Source organism: Humulus lupulus, chromosome 5 (assembly GCF_963169125.1).
Source record: "Humulus lupulus chromosome 5, drHumLupu1.1, whole genome shotgun sequence".
Lineage (NCBI taxonomy): Eukaryota > Viridiplantae > Streptophyta > Magnoliopsida > Rosales > Cannabaceae > Humulus > Humulus lupulus.
The window spans coordinates 208817587-208836162 of NC_084797.1; positions in this window are offsets into that span (position 1 = coordinate 208817587).

Sequence of the window (18576 nt, forward strand, 5' to 3'; positions counted from 1 at the left end):
CATTGCTCTGATACCAAGTTGTAACACATTGGTTACCCCAGAATAGTTACGGTGATCGGTGAACCGGAAATTTGACCCGCTACCCGAGTCCTTTGGTTAAAAACGTGCTCTAAATGTGATTAACAGGTTAAGGTGGAAAACTAATAAAAAGGAATGGATAATATTCATTACAAACTGCTCTGCAGAGCTAATCAAAACATTTACAAGTTGTTCTCAGTACAAAATTTTCATTACTGTTTCAAATTTACAACCCCGCCGACGTAAGCGGCAAAAATAGGGTAAACCCCCTAGTTCCTCTGAGAACGCCTTGGCCGTGGTGGTTAAGCGGCCGCATATGTACACATCACAACCTAAGCTCTCCATTCACAACTGGGTGAGCTTTTCTTTCCCTTTACCTGCACCACATAGCACCCATGAGCCAAGGCCCAGCAAGACAAGCATAATAAAACATGATATAATATCAACAACGATCATAATAATCATTCAGGACCAACAGTCCAACCAAATAGGTGACAGTCGCAAAAGTCACAAATGTGGGTACAGCCCCCTCTAGCCATGTGACGTTGGGGTCACTCGGGCTTAACTGATAAGTGAACCTTTCATAAGTTTAACCAGGATAGGTGTATGGTAAATAGTCACCAACATAACCCTCCTCATGACCATAGAGTCATAACCCTGGAATAGCGTTCCCTAGCCATGTGACAAACAGTTACCGGGGTCACATGCCCTAGCTCTGAATAACTAGTCTCAAACTAGCCAAGCACTTATAAGTTCATCGACCTTAGAGTCGGTCCAGTGTTAATGCCTTAGAGCCATTCAACACTGATATTGATTAGATATAATCTTCATTTGGCTCGACGTTCATGACGCTATGCCATTTCTGACTCTTAGGTCAGTGTCCCTGACTAGTCAGTACATAGACAGATAATCAACATTCACTAGCATTTAATATGCAATCCATGTCCACATTTTTCAATCAACGTGCCTCAATAGCCAACACACATGTCATATATACACAGGGTGCAGTTTTCTTATCTCAGGTTCGAGCGAGAAGTATAATAAGGATGACCCCTGAGAACGATCGATCTTTTAGTTCCTTAGCGGTTACCTAGTCACAACCAATTACAACCTCCATTAATGAAAATCCACAATAATAGGGTCTTAACCTAAGCACCACTCTCGAGACTTTGAAACATGCCCTCACGGTGAGTAGATTCGATCCCGGGCTCTAAGGATTGAAACCCCAAGTCAAAAACCCTTAAAAACACCCAAAACGGGACTTTGAAGGAACAGGGTAGCGCTATACTCAGAACCACCAACATACCAAAAAGCCTCCTGAGGAGCGCTGTAGCGCCCTACGGTGGGCGCTATAGCGCTACCTCCAGACCAGCACTCCCCTGAACCGACCTTCTTCAACTCCTTCAATTCTAACCTGATTCCTAAGCTTCCAAATCCCATTCTTAATGCCAAATGAACCCAAAAACCATCCTAACACACCCCAAACATCACAAGCATGGGAACCCTAGCCAAAACTCCCAACAAAACCAAGAATTCACCCTAGAAATCACAGCTGGAAAACAAAGCTAAAACATGGCAAACCAGAGAATTCCATGGTTAGAAACTTACCCAAAGCTCAGCTTATGATGCTCTTCAATGGAGGAACACACTCCCAAACTCCCAAGGCTTGCTTCCCAAGCTAGAATCCTCAAGATTGGTTCAAAAATCACAAAGAAAGGTGAAGAGAAGAAGGTACGGGAGAACTCAGAAACTTACTCTGTTTTTACTTCCTTCTTTCAGCCAACACTAAATATATCTATCCTAGGGGTGAAATGTCCATTTTACCCCTAGGTCAATTAATAGTTTCTAAAGGCTCCCAAGGGCATATCTGGTACTTACCTCCTATCTCGTTAATCATAATTAACGCTCTCCAATTCCCGCTATTCCCAATAACCTCAAACACCATTAAATCACATCTTGTTACCCTTTAATTCCTGGTAACGCTCTAATCATTAAAATCACCCCGAGACTCAGCCCGAGCCCTGCACTTAAACCTATTGTGACTAAACCGCTATTCAATATTCTAAGATCGTCTCATGCCGAATAGCTCGAACCAACCCACATTATAATGTGGTCTCAACACATATCATCGACTTGCATACAATTATACCCTCAACGGGCCAAATTACCATCACACCCCTGTAATTAAAATGTGGACCCACATGGATGCATTTAACATCATATTATAATATAATTCACACATACATGCATAATATCATTTAATGACATAATTAAACAAGTATGGCCCTCCCAGCCTACTAATCCTGCCATTAAACTACATCGGAGAATTCGGGGCATTACAGTAACCATCTCGGGGGGACCTCATCTCGCAGGATCGGGCAGGAACCCCCAAAAAAAATACGTGAATGAGTTGAAAACTGGTGATGGGTCCCTTACGAACCCGAACCCAGGGCTTTGAAACACCAGAGGGTTGAATCTCAACCTATAACTTTATAGAGGACGACGCGTCCCATGTCCAATTTCCTCACAATGACCCACTGGTCATCACCCTCCAGCTCGCGAATAAGAGGGTTCACCGAGTCCTGGTTGATAACGGGAGCTCAGTGCATATCCTCTATAAGGCCACCTTAGAAAAAGATGGAACTTGAGTTTCGTGACCTAACGGCCTGTGCAATAACATTGTACGGCTTTTCAGGAGAATGGTATGCCTGTATGGGATCCATTGAACTCCCTATGACCTTGGGAGACTTCCTAGTCTCAACAACCAAGATGATGGAATTCGTAGTAGTGGATCTACCATCGGCCTACAACGTGCTGCTCAGGAGACCGTCCCTAGTAGGGTTTGGGGCAGTCTCATCTGTGAGGCACTTGGCCATCAAGTTCCCGACTTCTAGTGGCATCGGGACACTGAAAGGAGACCAACTAGCAGGGAGGGAAGGCTATAGCATTTCCATTAGAGGAAAGAAACAGACAAGCGCACAAACACTTGTCATAATTTAGAATAAGGACGGAACAGTCTTCGAGATAGACAAAGAAATCGATCCAAGAATAGAGGAAAGAGCTGACCTCGAGCCATTGGAAGAGCTCGAAGAGGTCAGGCTCGAGGAAGCAGACCCCCTGAAGACAGTAAAGGTAGGGAAAAACCTTCCCGAAGAAACGAAATAACAATTAATTTGCTTTTTGAAAAAGAACCAGGATGTTCTCGCATGGTCGCATTCAGACATTGTAGGGATAAATCTGAATGTAGTGAGTCATTCTTTGAATATTGACAAAAGCTTCCCCCCGAAGCAACAAAAGCGAAGACTCCTGGATGACGACAGGAAGAAGGCCCTAAAAGAGGAAGTCGACAGGTTGAAAGCAAACTGATTCATACGGGATGCCTTCTACCCCGATTGGGTAGCCAACCCAGTGCTAGTTCCGAAACCTAAGGGGACCTGGCGGACCTGTATCGATTACTCGGACCTCAATAAGGCCTGTCCTAAGGATTGCTTTACCCTACCTCGGATCGACCAGCTCGTAGATGCCACAGCCGGGCATGGACTTATGTCATTCATGGATGCCTATTCTGGATATAACCAGATTTCCATGCATGCCCCTGACCAAGAGCATACGAGTTTCGTGATGGACAAAGGACTATATTGCTACAATGTCATGTCGTTCAGACTCAAGAATGCTGGAGCCACTTACTAATGGCTCGTAAACATGATGTTCTCCGAACAGATAGGTAACAACATGGAAGTTTATGTTGACAATATGTTAGTTAAATCTCAACATAACAATAACCATGTAGACGACCTTGAAGAATGCTTCACCGTGTTACGGAGGTATGACATGACGCTCAACCCCTAGAAGTACTCCTTCGAAGTATCCTCAGGAAAGTTCCTAGGCTTCATTGTAAATGCCCGGGGAATAGTAGCAAATCCAGACAAGATCCAGGTTTGATTGATATGCCCTCACCTCGGAAGCATAAGGATGTCCAAATTTTGACTGGACAGATGGCGGCACTAAGTAGGTTGATCTTGAAATCTACACGCCGTTGTCTTCCATTTTTCAATCTTTTGAGGGGAGGAAAAAAATTCGAGTGGATAGAAGAATGCGAGTCATCTTTTTAGGAGCTCAAGAAGCACCTCGCGAAACCACCAATCTTGTCTAAACCCATCACGGGGGAATTTTTGTACCTATATCTTGCTACGACCGAGCACGCCATTAGCGTCATACTCGTCTGAGATGAGCAAAAGGTGCATAAGCCTGTTTACTACGTCAGCAAAAGGTTACTGGGGGTATAATTGAGATACCCCTTTATGGAGAAGTTGGCTCTCAGCCTGATCCACTCATCTCGAAAGCTCCGACCTTACTTCCAAGCGCACCCCATCCATGTTCTGACCGATCAACCACTAAGACATGTCTTGTCCAAGCCAGAAGCCTCGGGCCGATTACTAAAATGGGTCGTTGAACACAGGAAATTCGAGATCACCTACCTTCCGAGGACAACCATAAGAGGACAGGCTCTGGAAAACTTCATAGTGTAATGCACTGGAGTGACTAATGATGAAGTTATAACCCCAGCCCGCGAGCTGTGGAAACTTTATGTTGATGGATCTTCCAATGAAAATGGGTCGGGGGCAGGAGTAATTCTAATCACCCCAGCAGGAAGTTGATTTCACTCTACTTTGAGATTTGACTTCGGAGCGTCAAATAACAAAGCTAAATACGAAGCTCTACTGGCAGGACTTCGGATTGCCAAGGAACTCAAGGCTAAAGCGATACATTGCTATAGTGACTCCCAGTTGGTGGTTAATCAAATTTAAGGGGAATACCAGGCTCGTGGGACGAGAATGGCTGCATATTTAGAAAAGGCAAAAGCATCACTCGAGCATTTCGAGCTCTACACGATAGAACAGGTCCCCCGACAGCAAAACTCGAACGTAGATGCCTTAGCCAGGCTCGCCACATCCACCGAGGTCGATGAGTTGAATGTCGTGCCAATCAAACATCTAAAAACGCCCAGTATAACTGATCCGGAATAGGAAGATGTTTGCATGATAAATTCCTAACCAACCTAGATGACCTCGATAGTTGAATACCTTGAAGCCGGGATTCTCCCAGATGAATGGACCAAGGCTCGAAAACTAATGTATGAGATCCCCGGGTACACCATTATAGATGGAAGGCTATATAGAAGAGGATACTCCATGCCATTACTCTGATGTGTGACTCCACCCGAGGCTAGGAAGATCATAGAAGAAATTCATGAAGGATTCTGTGGAGACCACACTGGAGGGCATAGCCTATCCAAGAAAATCATACGCCAAGGGTACTTCTGGCCTACCATCAAAGCAAACTCATTCGATTACGTCAAGAGATGCGACAGGTGCCAACGGCTTGCCACAATCCCTCGAGCTCCACCTTCCGAGCTAACTATGATGGCCTCCCCGTGGCCATTTGCGGTCTGGGGAATCAACCTCATAGGTTCATTGCCAACTGGCAAAGGTGGAGTCAGATACGCAGTAGTCGCCGTAGATTACTTCACGAAGTGGATAGAAGTTGAACCTCTGGCGACAATTACCTCGAAGAAAGTCTTGGACTTCATGGTAAAGAACATCATATGCCGATATGGGATGCCAAGGAAGATTGTGTCTGATAACGATACTCAATTTGACAGTGATCTGTTTACTAACTTTTGTGAAGAAAAAAAAGGATAATAAAGAGATTCTCCTCTGTGGCCCACCCCAAGCAAATGGCCAGGTCGAAGCTGTGAATAAAACCCTAAAGAGTTCTCTAAAGAAAAATTTGGAAGAAGCTATAGGGAAATGGTCCGAAGAGTTGCCCCAAGTTCTGTGGACATATCAAACCACAGCCCGTACTTCAACGGGACATACCCCCTTTTCTCTGGCATATGCTCAAGGCTATGCTGCCAATCGAGGTCGAAATTCCCACAATTCGTGCCCTCGCTTATGACCAAGCCTCGAACCAATCCTAGCTCGAAGTAAGTCTGGACCTGATTGAAGAAAGAAGGGACGAAGCTCATCTAAAAAATGCTGCATACCAATAGCGAGCTACCCGATATTTCAATAAAACAGTTCGAGATAGAAAATTCGGTGTGGGAGATTTGGTGCTGAGGTGTGTGTTCTTGGCAACACGAGATCCATCTGCTGGCGTGCTCGGGCCAAATTAGGAAGGACCTTATCAGATCGAATCAGTCATCCGACCTGGCGTATACAAGTTGGCAAGATTGAATGGGAGTTTGGTACCACGAGCATGGAATGGCGAACATCTACGACCTTACTATCAATAGTGTAGGAATGATGTCACCTGTAACCATGTTTATTTATTTTTGCTATGTTCCTGTTAATAAATTATTCGAATAAAGTTTGATTTCGTTCTAATATGCTATATTTTTTGCAATCTCTCTTAATTTAATAACCTATGGTCACACTCTTAGGATATTACGGGGACACTAGTGGTACATATACCATCAGCTTGAAAAAATGAAATAGCATGAACAAAAAGCATATACAAGTATTTGGATATAACCAAATGCGCGAGCTAAGATAGTTTGGACATAACCAAACTATCAAAAACATAAAAGTGTTTGGATATAATCAAATGCGCGAGCTAAGATAGTTTGGACATAACCAAACTATCAAAAGCATAAAAGTGTTTGGATATAACCAAATGCGCGAGCTAAGATAGTTTGGACATAACCAAACTAACAAAAACATACAAGTGTTTGGATATAACCAAATGTGCGAGCGAAGATAGTTTGGACATAACCAAACTATCAAAAACATAAAAGTGTTTGGAATGGCCTTGAGCTCATCACTAAACTTGAGTTGGAGATACTTCGACTCCTGAGCATAAGACATGCTCGAATGGACCTCATTGTTCAACTTATAGTTAAGTTGAGCAGAGACAGCGAGAGTCTGGCATACAAAGAAATCAAATTAGAACATAAACTAAGTATAAATACAACTAGCAACGAGATGATAAGGGTTACCGCAGCAGTGAGCTCGATGCTTTTCTCATAAAGAGTGTTGCAGTCTCGAGCATTGTTCAAGAACTGCCAATGAGGAGCGTCGAAGCTGCCAAAACTCTGGCCCACTCGAGATAGAATGTCTGAGCCAAGTGTAGCCCCGTGGGGTCCAGCCGCATTATCGATTACATACTCATCGACGTGAGTAGAAATTGACAGCAAATGTGTTTTGGAGGCTGAGGGCTTCTTCGGAGGTGGACCAAGCGTGAAGTGGGCCTGGATCGAAGGAGGAGCAGGAGGAATGGTCGTAGAGGACGCCTCAACCTGAGGAGTCGGATCCACGGCTGAGCTCGGAGTAGCCGGAGCTGGTGGAGGAGGTGTCTTCTCAGTCCTCTTAAGGACCTTGGCAGGTCGGTCTGACCTCAGCGACCCCCTCGGGCGCTTACTCCTTTATGCTCCCTCACCACTGGCGAGCACATTGTCGAGGTCGGAATCCATATCACCTACACAGTTACACAGCATAATGAGATATTCCAAGACAAAACAAGTTAGCATGATGCAGACAAGCAAAGAAAAAAAAGACAAGTAGAGAGAAACCTAACTAGAACTCTCCCCCGAGCTCGTGCTCGGCGACCATGTAACTCCCCCATCTTCAGAGGAGGCGGGGGGAGTACCTTCCCCATAAGTGGAAGTCAACCTCGAAAGGTCCCTATAGTCGTTTGTCCCGTATTTAATGGCTATTTTGTTCCATACCTCGTTCAGACTATACATAGTGTCATACTTCCTGAGCCAACTATTGAACCTATGTACTCTCTCATATACCCAGAACCAAACATAAAAATGGTCCCTATCGTCCTTGCACAATACTAATCTATCGGGTCTACGCTTAAGTAGTGAAGGAGACCACAAATCCGAGCTAAGGATGACTGTACATCTGTCACTCGAGCTCGAGCTTGAGGCTTCATCATTGCCCTCGTTCCCTGATTGTGGGCTCCTGCGGCGTCGAACTGGAGATGGAGGCCTAGCATTTTGCCTCAGAGGAAGGCTACCAGTTAGGAGAGGCACAAGCTCCCACTGGGCATATTTTTTGTTGGACCAGTCAAATGTGGACTAATTCTTCTCCAAGAGGCCACGGGCTCGGAGATTATCTTCGTGGAGTAGATAGGAGAGGGACCTCTTGCCGTAAGCAAGCTGAAGAAGAGCCTCCTTATGCTCCTTCATCTCCTTGGAGGGGGAGGGACGATGGAAGTTGGCTGGAAAAATGAACATGTCATGGTTAAGCGCAAGCTGAAACAAAAACTTGAGCACAAAAAAGAAGGAATTTTTTTAGATACTTACGAATTCGTCTGAACGAATAGTATCTGGATGAAGATAGGCCATCTGTCCAGAAGAAAGCCTTCTTGAAATTTAGAGGATGGTTGGGAAGATCCTCGAAGATCTTCTTCTCCCTGGGATAGCTTGAGAGGTATTAGAAGCCATCTCCTCCCCGAGCTCGGGAGGGATTACTTTTCAGACAAAAGAGATACAAGATCTCCTTTGGTGAAGGTCCTTCCCACTTCAGCTCGTGGTAAAGCGACCTCAGGGTGGACAGAACCCTGTAAGAATTGGTATTGAGCTGGAAGGGAGCCAACCCAACGAAATCCAAAAAGTCTTTAAAAAAGGACTTTGAAGGCAACACACCCCCTGCCTTCATATGTTCCTGGCTCCAAGCTGCATACCTTAGCTTGCTATCAGGATTCCCATCTCCCGGGGCGTGGCAACTTCGCTCGTGGGAGGCTAGAGCCCGACAGTCTGATGTTGTGTAGGCCAAGCATGTCTAAGATCTTCCCTAATGATGAGATCGAGCTCCAATAATGCTCAGCCTCGAAAAATTCCCTCTTCAGGGTAGGCACGGAGGTTGGCTGCCAGGTAGAAGGTTCCCCCATCAGCGAGAATTGGAGATCACCTGGCTTGAAAGCAACTGTCACTTTGAGCGTAGATTCGAGGGGGATCAGTCTAGGCTCGGGGTTCGGATCTGGAAAGATGGAGACCCTTAGTTTTTTTCCTTTTTCCTTCTTTGACCTTATCTAGACGTCAAAAGTGATCTCGGATGTCCTCCTGCTCACACCTCAGTCCGTGTGAAAGGAGACTCTAGGCTCGGAGTTACTGGTGAATAAGGAATCGCGAGCTTTGACCCCCACCACTTTCCCGAGTTCTGCGGCATCTAGCAAGAGAGCAAAAGGGTGAGGGCCAAGCGAGCAAGAAATAATGAAAAAACGGGATGACCTAAGCTCGAATATTCGAGGCTACAAGGAAAACTCGATCCAATGGACGAGGACAGTCTCTCAGAGCATGTATTCCACCGAAGGAAAGGAAGGTGGATTTATTTTTTGAAGATCCCGATATTTCAGGGAAAAAGTTGGCAGTTACCCAAAGAGTGGAATTTTTGGGAAACGTGCATTTTGCAAAGCCCTAATTTTTTACCCGATATCTTGGTGTACAAGATACGCCATTCAAAATTCAAAAAATTTAGTAAAAGAACCATAATTGGGTTTTCTACGCATGAATTGGGTTTGGAACCCATGATATCAAACCTTAAGACTAGTATGTACTGAAACAATCTGATGTGTAAAACTAGCAAGGGAACAAATAATACAACAATGTAAACATGCATGAAAAAATATACGGGCATACGAAGCTATGAACAGGAAACTTACACAATGCGATCAACGGAAACAGAGAGATTGATGATTGAATAAGAGGCTGCAAAAAAGACCTCACAGAATCGAAGAGGTGCACGTTGTTCTGTCTTCGTGGCTTGGAGAACATGCAAGAGCTGGGCAGTATTCTCTGGTTTTTCTCTTCTTTTCTCTATGTAAAAACCTCGAACGTGAAAGTGAAATGGGAACGACAAACAGAGTCCTATTTATAAACCCATGGAAGTGTAAGGGGCTGGATTAATCTGGGCCATTGGACAGATTCCGTATCGGATCAAACGGTCAGGGACTTGTGAGTTGATAGTACCATAAAGAATGGCAGGCGAATAGACGTGGGCAGGTTCCAAGGTACTCAAGTACAGTTTTTTATCAATACTCGATCGACGCGTGTCCACACTCAAGTGTTTTTATGGTACAGTTTCCAATGGGAGCAGTTCAAAAGTTTTCTTCTCATAGGATTCAAACTGATACTTTTGAGGGGGCAAACTGTTACACCCAGATTTCGAGACCAGAAGTTATGACCTCGAAAACTAGACTCGTCCAGTGTAAGCTCGAAATATATGAAATACAATGTATGGTCCAGTTGTAAGATCTCTGAAGTAATATGACGATCTCGAAAATGTGTAACCTTAGGATTCTTTCTGAGCTTGAAATGACATGACATCGGGATACATCCGTTATCGAGTGCCTTCGGATTGAGCAGCCCAAGCTTGGGAAACGTAGGCTCGAGCGTAATAGCCTCGACAGTATTTATCTATTCCAAGCATGTCTTGGAGTAAGGTGGCAAGCTCGTAGCAAAACCATAAGTTTCGACAGCCACAGGGTCGATCGCTGATCTCGAAGACCTGATGAGTCATTTGGGACAACCCGTTATGTATGAACATATTTATTGTTGTATAATCCCAATATTTAAGGGATATTATTTAGTTTGTTATCCGTCCCCAGGTCTTCAGGGGACGTTTCCTTGTATATAGGAGATACAACATTTAATGTAATTATTTGAATTGATATACAGAATATCTTCCCGAAATATGTGAGAATGAACTCTGTAACCTCTCTATAAATAGAGGAGGAATGACCACTTGTAAAGGACGGATTATCTGATATCTTGAGAGAAAATTCTGGGTAATTCATCTTTGAAGAATTTCCAGAAAACTCCAAGTCTTAATAACACTGACTCGTGGACTAGGCAAATTTAACTGCTGAACCATGTAAAAACCTTCTTATTTCTCCTTACTATTCGTTTGCACCATAGTTTACATTGTTTAATTGCTCTACGATTTAAGTTGACGAAAAACGGCGTCAACATTGACAATTAAACATAAAATGTGTTTGGTAACTCTATTTTTATTTATTATTTTTTTAAATTTTAATTAAAATTTATTAAATTTTGAAAATAAATATTTTTTCATTTTCAAAATTTTTTTTAAACCGTTTTTTACTTTTTTTTTTCTTTTCTTCTTCAAATCAACATCTTATATTATTTAACAAAAAATAAAAATAAAAGTTATCAAACACATTTATTATTTTTTGTTTTTAAAAATAAAAAACAAAAATAATTACCAAATATATTTTTAGTTTTTTAAAAATGGAAAAACAAAAATAAAATAATATTTCCAATTTTGTGTTTAAAAAATTCAAAAACAAAAATTTTACCAAATACAACCATAATGTTTTAAAAGTAACTTAAAAATTCCAAATTTGACGAGGGGAACAAGTATTGTTTGCATGTCTCACTCCCACAATTTGTGAGATTTGTTTGGTATGACAGAGTAGGCATGCTGAGGTGGCATGGAGAGATAAGTGTGTAGCCACAATTTATCGGAATTATTTATATTTTTGGTATTCTCTTTTGGTTATTTTTGTTGAATTTTGTTATTGTAACTTTGACTTACAAGTATTTATTTTAATATATGTCATTATCATGTGTATGTATATACATACTTTGCCACATTATAAAAATAAACATTTTATCACCTACATATATGTAGCTAATAAATGTAATTTTTATTTATACATATTTATCCAAATTATAAATATTGTCTATAATTTTAATAAAAACAGGCTCACTATTTTTTTTATAAATATATATAATAGAATTAATTATAATTCGATAGTATATATAAATATTTATATCAATAATTTCTATATATATACATATATATTTACATGACATATATTTAATACAATAATATTTAAAAATAAATTAATAATAGAAAAATTCATAGTGTAAATAGTAATATACATGCATCAACTATTTTTAGTTTCTAATGTATTTCACCGTATCCTTTAGTGAATTTGATTAAGAAAAAGAACTCCAATCACTTGATAAAAAATAAACTATCACACAAATTTATAAGATAAAAAAATGATATCTATGACTTTATTATTTTTAAATAAATATGATTTAATTATTTAAATTATCATAAAATATTATATTTTAAAGATATGATATTTTAAACAAAAATAAATAAATAAATGAAAATATGACATTTTAAAGATATTTTATGATAATTTAATTAATTAAATTATATTTATTTTAAAATAATAAATGCATACATATCATTTTTTTATCTTATAAATTTGTGTGATGGTTTGTTTTTATCAAGTGATTGGAGCTATTTTTCTTCATCAAATTCACCAAATGACATTGTGAGATACATTGGAAACTAAAAATCGTTGAAGCATGTATAGCTTTATCTACACTATGAATTTTTCTATTCTTATTTTATTTTTATTATTAATTTCTTTTTAAATATTATTGTATTATATATATATGTCATGTAGTCATGTAAATATATATCTATGTCAACGTTATTTTTAGATGTCACACATGTAGAGATTATTGATATAAATATTTATATATACTATAGAACTATAATTGATTATATTATATATATATATATATTAAAACAGTGAATCAGTTTTCATTAAAATTATAGACAATGTTTACAACTTTAAAACTAAGTAAACGTACATTGCACGTTACTTCTACCTAGTATATATTATAAATGTGAGTTTAACAAAAATTGTTATTTTCTGTTAGATTTAACACTTTTCTTTATTTTTATTTTCTAATAACATTAGTTTTAAAGTTATATAAATAAGGTAAATATATTTAAAAAATAATAAAATTTTCTAAATAAGGTAAACAAATTGAAAAATAAAGTAACAAGTAATAAATTAGTCATAATAATTTCTCATCATATATTTTAAAATTTCATATTAAAGTATTAAAATTACTTTATTAATTATGTTTTCAAAACTATAACCGAAAAATATTTATGTGGTTAAATTTATTTTTTCTATATTTTATTAATTAGTTATTTTTTCATTTAACATTTTTTTTTCATAAATACCCACTTTTTATGATTTTTTTTACATTTTTATGGTCCTTCATTTTTTCTTTTACATTTTTACTAACTCAAGTTTTAAAAAATAAGATTTTAATGTTTCAAAATTACAAAATATGATTTATACTAAGCATCAGCCCACAAAACATAACGTTAAAAAAATAACAAGAAAACAATACGACAACAACCTCACAATAACACAGTGCAACTCATTGCAGTTACAAAAAAAATCACAAAACAACTCAAAAAATTCATTCTTACATTTAAAAAAAAGCAACAAACTACAATACAATATAAAAAAAAATAACTTAAATGCAACACGACAACAACCTCACAACAATACAGTGTTAAAAAAGCTATTACAAATCAATTAGACATCAAATCATTGCATCAACTCAAAATAAAATAAAAAACAACAAAAAAGTAACATCAAAAACCTTATCCCTGCATTTTAAAAAGAGTAAAAAATAAACTCAAAACAGATTTGAGTGAATATAAACCCAAAATCAATTATAAAATAACCAAAAATCAACAAGACATTTATCCACTAAATCTTTGTGTTGGTTAATCTTTTTTTATGTTGGCTTCCAGTTATTTTGTTGTTTATTTTAAGTATAAATTAAGTTGTTCTGAGATATATTATTAATTTATTTTTACACTTTTAAGATGCATTGGTAATTATTTTGTGGTTGCTCTTTTGTTATTTTTTAAGTTTATTTTGGATTAATGTTTATTTTAAAATATATAAATAATGATACTAAAATAATTAAAAAAATAAAACATTTTGAAATAAATTATGATGTTATTGCTTCTTCAATTATTGCTACAATCGAGTAAATATCATTTCTATGGATATTGTTAATGGCAAAGTGATATGCCTCAACAAGGCCACGAAGATAGTCCAAGCCTAATTATTATTAATGAAATTCCAAAGCCCTCGTGGTCCCGATTCGAACCTTCCGGCAGGAACACCTTCCATAACCAATCAGCCTGATGCAAGTTCACTACCGGCTTCGTTCTCAGTCTTAGCTCCACCTCCGACCTCTCCTCTACCCCGAAAAGTAGATACCAACCCCAATCTCTTGCTCTACTTGTTGAGTCTGTATAAAAGAAATTAATTTAGTAATACCAAATAAATGTAAAAAAAATCCCTTGTAATAGTAAAATTGTTATTTTTTTCATTAAATAAGTGTTATGTGTAAATATATCTTTTGTTTATCCAAACATAAATCTAATAGTGAAGTAAAACATAAATATACATATTTTAATTTTGCCATTTAGTTTTTTTAATGAGAAATTACTTATTTTAATTACTCTAGCTATTAATTAAATAATATATATTTATATATAATTTTTTTGTTAGTTTAAAAAAAAATTAAATTAAATAATTAAAATTTGGTTAAATAAACTTTTTAAATTCATAATTTTAATTTAGAATTTTTTAATATTTTATTATATTAAAATTCGTAGATATTTTTTATAAAATATAAATCAGAAAAAAAAATTAATTTTAAAAGTAGAATGCACACATCTTTATATATATGGAAGACTTCTCAATAATTAGTACCCATAGATGGGTACTAACAATTATGATGATGTGACAATATAGTGACTTGTTATAGCAAGTCACCAACATGTAAATATTTTTTTTCTACATTAATTTCGAACTTTCATATATATAATGCTTAAATAAGATTTTTTTTTAATTCTTTAAATAAATATGTGACCGCCATGTAATCAAGGAGCCTTTCAAAATGTTTACCCAAAAATGGCTGCTGATGACGTGGCAAGGATTTCTCACACGTGGCAAATTTGAAGTGGAGAGGCGTTGTTCGATTATCGACCAACTACACATTGCTTCATCAAGACTGACTATTAGGTACGACCAGGCTGATTGTATGATTCAGTTTATTTCCTTGTGAGATTGTGATCTTGTAATAATTATATTTATTATTTCATCTTTATTACCTTGATACACGGATATTAAGGAGAGTTAAGGCCCAATGGCCCATGTAACCCCCCTTAAGCCTATATGCATGAAATAGCTCAAGGAGGGGATTTTTTATCTTTGAATCTTTTTCCTAAATATTGAGAGAGAGAGCTATAGTGCGATTATCCATCGTCTTATTGTAATTCTCCTAAGGTTTGTGAAACTCAAGAACCCTAGTTCTTTGATCACAGCATTGGGACTCAATAATAATAATAGCACTAAGTGGACATAGGTCATTACCATTCTTTGGGGCCGAACCACTATAAATCGTTGGTGTTGTCTTCTTTTCCATTAGATTAAACTCTTAATTGTCGTCTCATTTCCTGTTGTATATTTGACTCCGTGTCGTTGGCCAAATCGAGGGTAAAAATTGAGAGATTGATACAAAAACTGTAAGAAAATCTAATGGCGAAGACATCTAAGAGGATTGGATAGACCGCTGGCGCTGCATCATCCCAACCTCCTCCCCCAAATGTGGCTGAGAATGAACCACATTTGGAGTTTGAAGAGGAGGAGTTAGATTCAGAAACGCTGAGGGCAACACTGGGGGTGTTGTAGGATGAGTTGGCTAATCTGAGGGCCAATAAGGAGAATGTTGCGGAGACAATGGCGCTGCAGCAGAGAGAAACAGAACGCCAGCGTCAAGAGCTGAGTGAGCGGCAAGCGGACATAAACCGTCGACAGAGGGATGCCATGGTCGCTCTCGAAGCAGGCATCCAAGTGGCTCAGAGTCAGGCTGTGCCAGCCTCTCAGCCAGATCAGTCGCCAAGTGCACCGCCTCAGAGGGCTCCCAATCCTAGTCCCCTGCTCCAGCTAGCAAGCCCTCAAAGGCCGAAGCAGCCACTTGTGGCTCAGGATGATGTCCCGGCTAGGGATCCTGAACAGCAGCCTCCATCTCAGGCTGGTCGAGGCAATCCTCAGTGCCCGAGGCAGAATAGGGCCGGGAAATCGTCCCGCAGCCCTAGACGCCCAGGGGACGAAGAGGCAAATGCACCGAGCAGGGGAAAGTGTCCTTCTGCCAACAGAAGGAACATCGAGTCAAGCTCTGCGGTCAGGGGCCCCCCACGGCATAACAATGCACGGGGTCCCAACGACCAGTGCAGGCCTCCCCCTGATGCTCGGGAAATGCCAGCCCGAGGAGGAAATAACGTGAATAGCCAGTAACGTCGTAGTCAGCCACAGTTTAGAGATGGCCATGACTATAACGAAGCCGATTCCGGCAGAGGAAATGCTGGTCGTAGAAATGAGGAAAGAGGTGGAGGCAGGAGCCCCCCACCCAGAGAAAACAGGCCAGCTAGCCATAATGCTGGGGGGCAACCCAGGCAACAGAACGTCTTTGATCGGCTAGAAGTTAGCGAGCAGAGACGTAGGGATGAAGATTTAAGGGATGTACTCAATGACCGACGTGAAAGACATGATGAGCACGCTCCCCCGGCACAGGTCGCCCCTGCAGTCCCAGAAGTGGTTCAGGCTCAGATTGATGCTCTGAACCAGGCAGTACAACAGCTGGTCGGGGACGAACGTCCCACATAGAGTACAATAGGAGGAGGGGCACTCCCTTTGTACAGAGGATTGCTACGGCTGAAACCCCAGTAAATTCAAGATGCCAACACTTCCAAACTTTGATAGGTACGGAGACCCAGTATCTTAGGTTAATAAGTTTGAGATACAAATGGATATACAAAAAGTGTCGAAAAATGCCTGTTGTAGGATCTTCCCCGCAACACTATCTGACACCGCCCAGGAGTGGTTCTTTAAGTTCCCTCCTGCTAGTATAGTATCCTGGGAGATGTTCGTGAAAGAATTTTACGGACAATTCTATAGGGGTCGTGTACACCCCACAGAGGCTAACCAGCTGGTCGAGATACGCCAGAAGGAAGGAGAGCCCTTAAAGGAATATGTCCAGCGCCTCATGCGAGCAGCAGCTGGAGCCAAGACAGTGGGTGATGAAGGCAAGATGATGGCCCTAACTGCTGGGGTTAGGTGCCATTCACCCCTCTGGAGTAGCCTAAGAAAGAATGGGGTAAGGAGTACCCAGGAGTTTTTGGATCAGTTGATCGATATATCAAGCTTGAGGACGTGATTTCCAATGAGGGGAAATCGCCAACAAAAGACAAGGGGCCAAAGGAAGAGCCCGCCAAGGCCGCCAACGGGTCGGAGAAATCAAATGGAAACGGCAAGGGCAATCGGAATGGCAATGGTAGGAATGTTGGAAAACGGACGAACAAGGAACCCTCAACTTCTGAGAATAAACGCCCCAAAGGTAGTCGATACAAGCCGAAATTCACCAACTACACGGCCCTTGTCGAAATCTGAGCGGGAGTCTACCAGGCGACTAGCTCCAGCGTGCCTTATAAACGACCCGCACCTATAAGGAAAGATATCTCCAAGAGAGATATGACAAAGTTATGTCGTTTTCACAACGACTACGGGCACGACACTAACGAATGCAACCAGTTGAAAGACGAAATTGAGTTCATGATTAGCCAGGGACATCTAAGAAGATATGTGCGAGCCGTAGGAGGGTCTCAGCGAGAGACTCAAGGTGGCAACGAGCAGGCGCCTGCACGCCAATGCTTGCCACCTTTACAGCCAGCTTTTGTGGCAGGCACTCTACTCACCATCTGCAGCAGCCCACACCTTGCAGGGGGCAGTGAGAAGGCAAGGGAATGATACACCAAACCCTACACCATGACCAGGACATCGAGATGATAAGTATGGAGGATCGAGCACCAAAGAAGGCTCGAACAGAGGAGGAGTTGATAACCTTCTCTGAAGGCGATGCCCAGCACGTACGATTCCCACACTCTGATCTGTTGGTCGTAGATGTGCATATCACCAACATGATGGTGAAGAGGGTGTTGGTTGATACAGTAATTTCGCTCAACATCCTATACAAGTCTTCACTGGAGAGAATGAAGCTGTCCGTTAAGGACCTGGAGCCATGCAACCAAACCATCTATGGTTTTTCCAGCGAAGGGCTCGCCCCAACTGGGTTGATTAGGTTTCCAGTTACAGCAAGTACTGCACCTGCTAACATGACATTACTCACTACTTTCATAGTAGTTGATTGTCCTTCGGAATACAATGCCGTAATTGAGAGGCCAATTCTGGTCGACCTACGAGCTTTCACTTCAATATGGCACCTTGCCATGAAATTCCTAACAGACGCAGGGGTAGGATGCGTATTGGGAAATCAGCGGGAAGCAAGAGAATGCTACAATGCCTCTATAACCAAAGCAAAGAAAGGTATGTCGAGAGATGTTCCCGGAAAAGAGTTGCAAATGGCAGTTGATGTTCAGGCCCATTCAGGTGATAATGTCACCAAATAGGGCGTTGCCCAAAGTGAGGATAGAGACTTGGATCCTCACTTTGGGGATTTTGAGGAAGAAATAGGACCCATCGAGCACCTTGAAGAGGCCCAACTCAATGAAGAAAATCCGACCAGGGTTGTGAAAGTCGGTAAAATCTTAGAGACAACAACAAAACAAGCACTGGTGGAGTTTTTTAGGAGCAACCAGGAATTCTTCGTCTGGTCGCACAAAG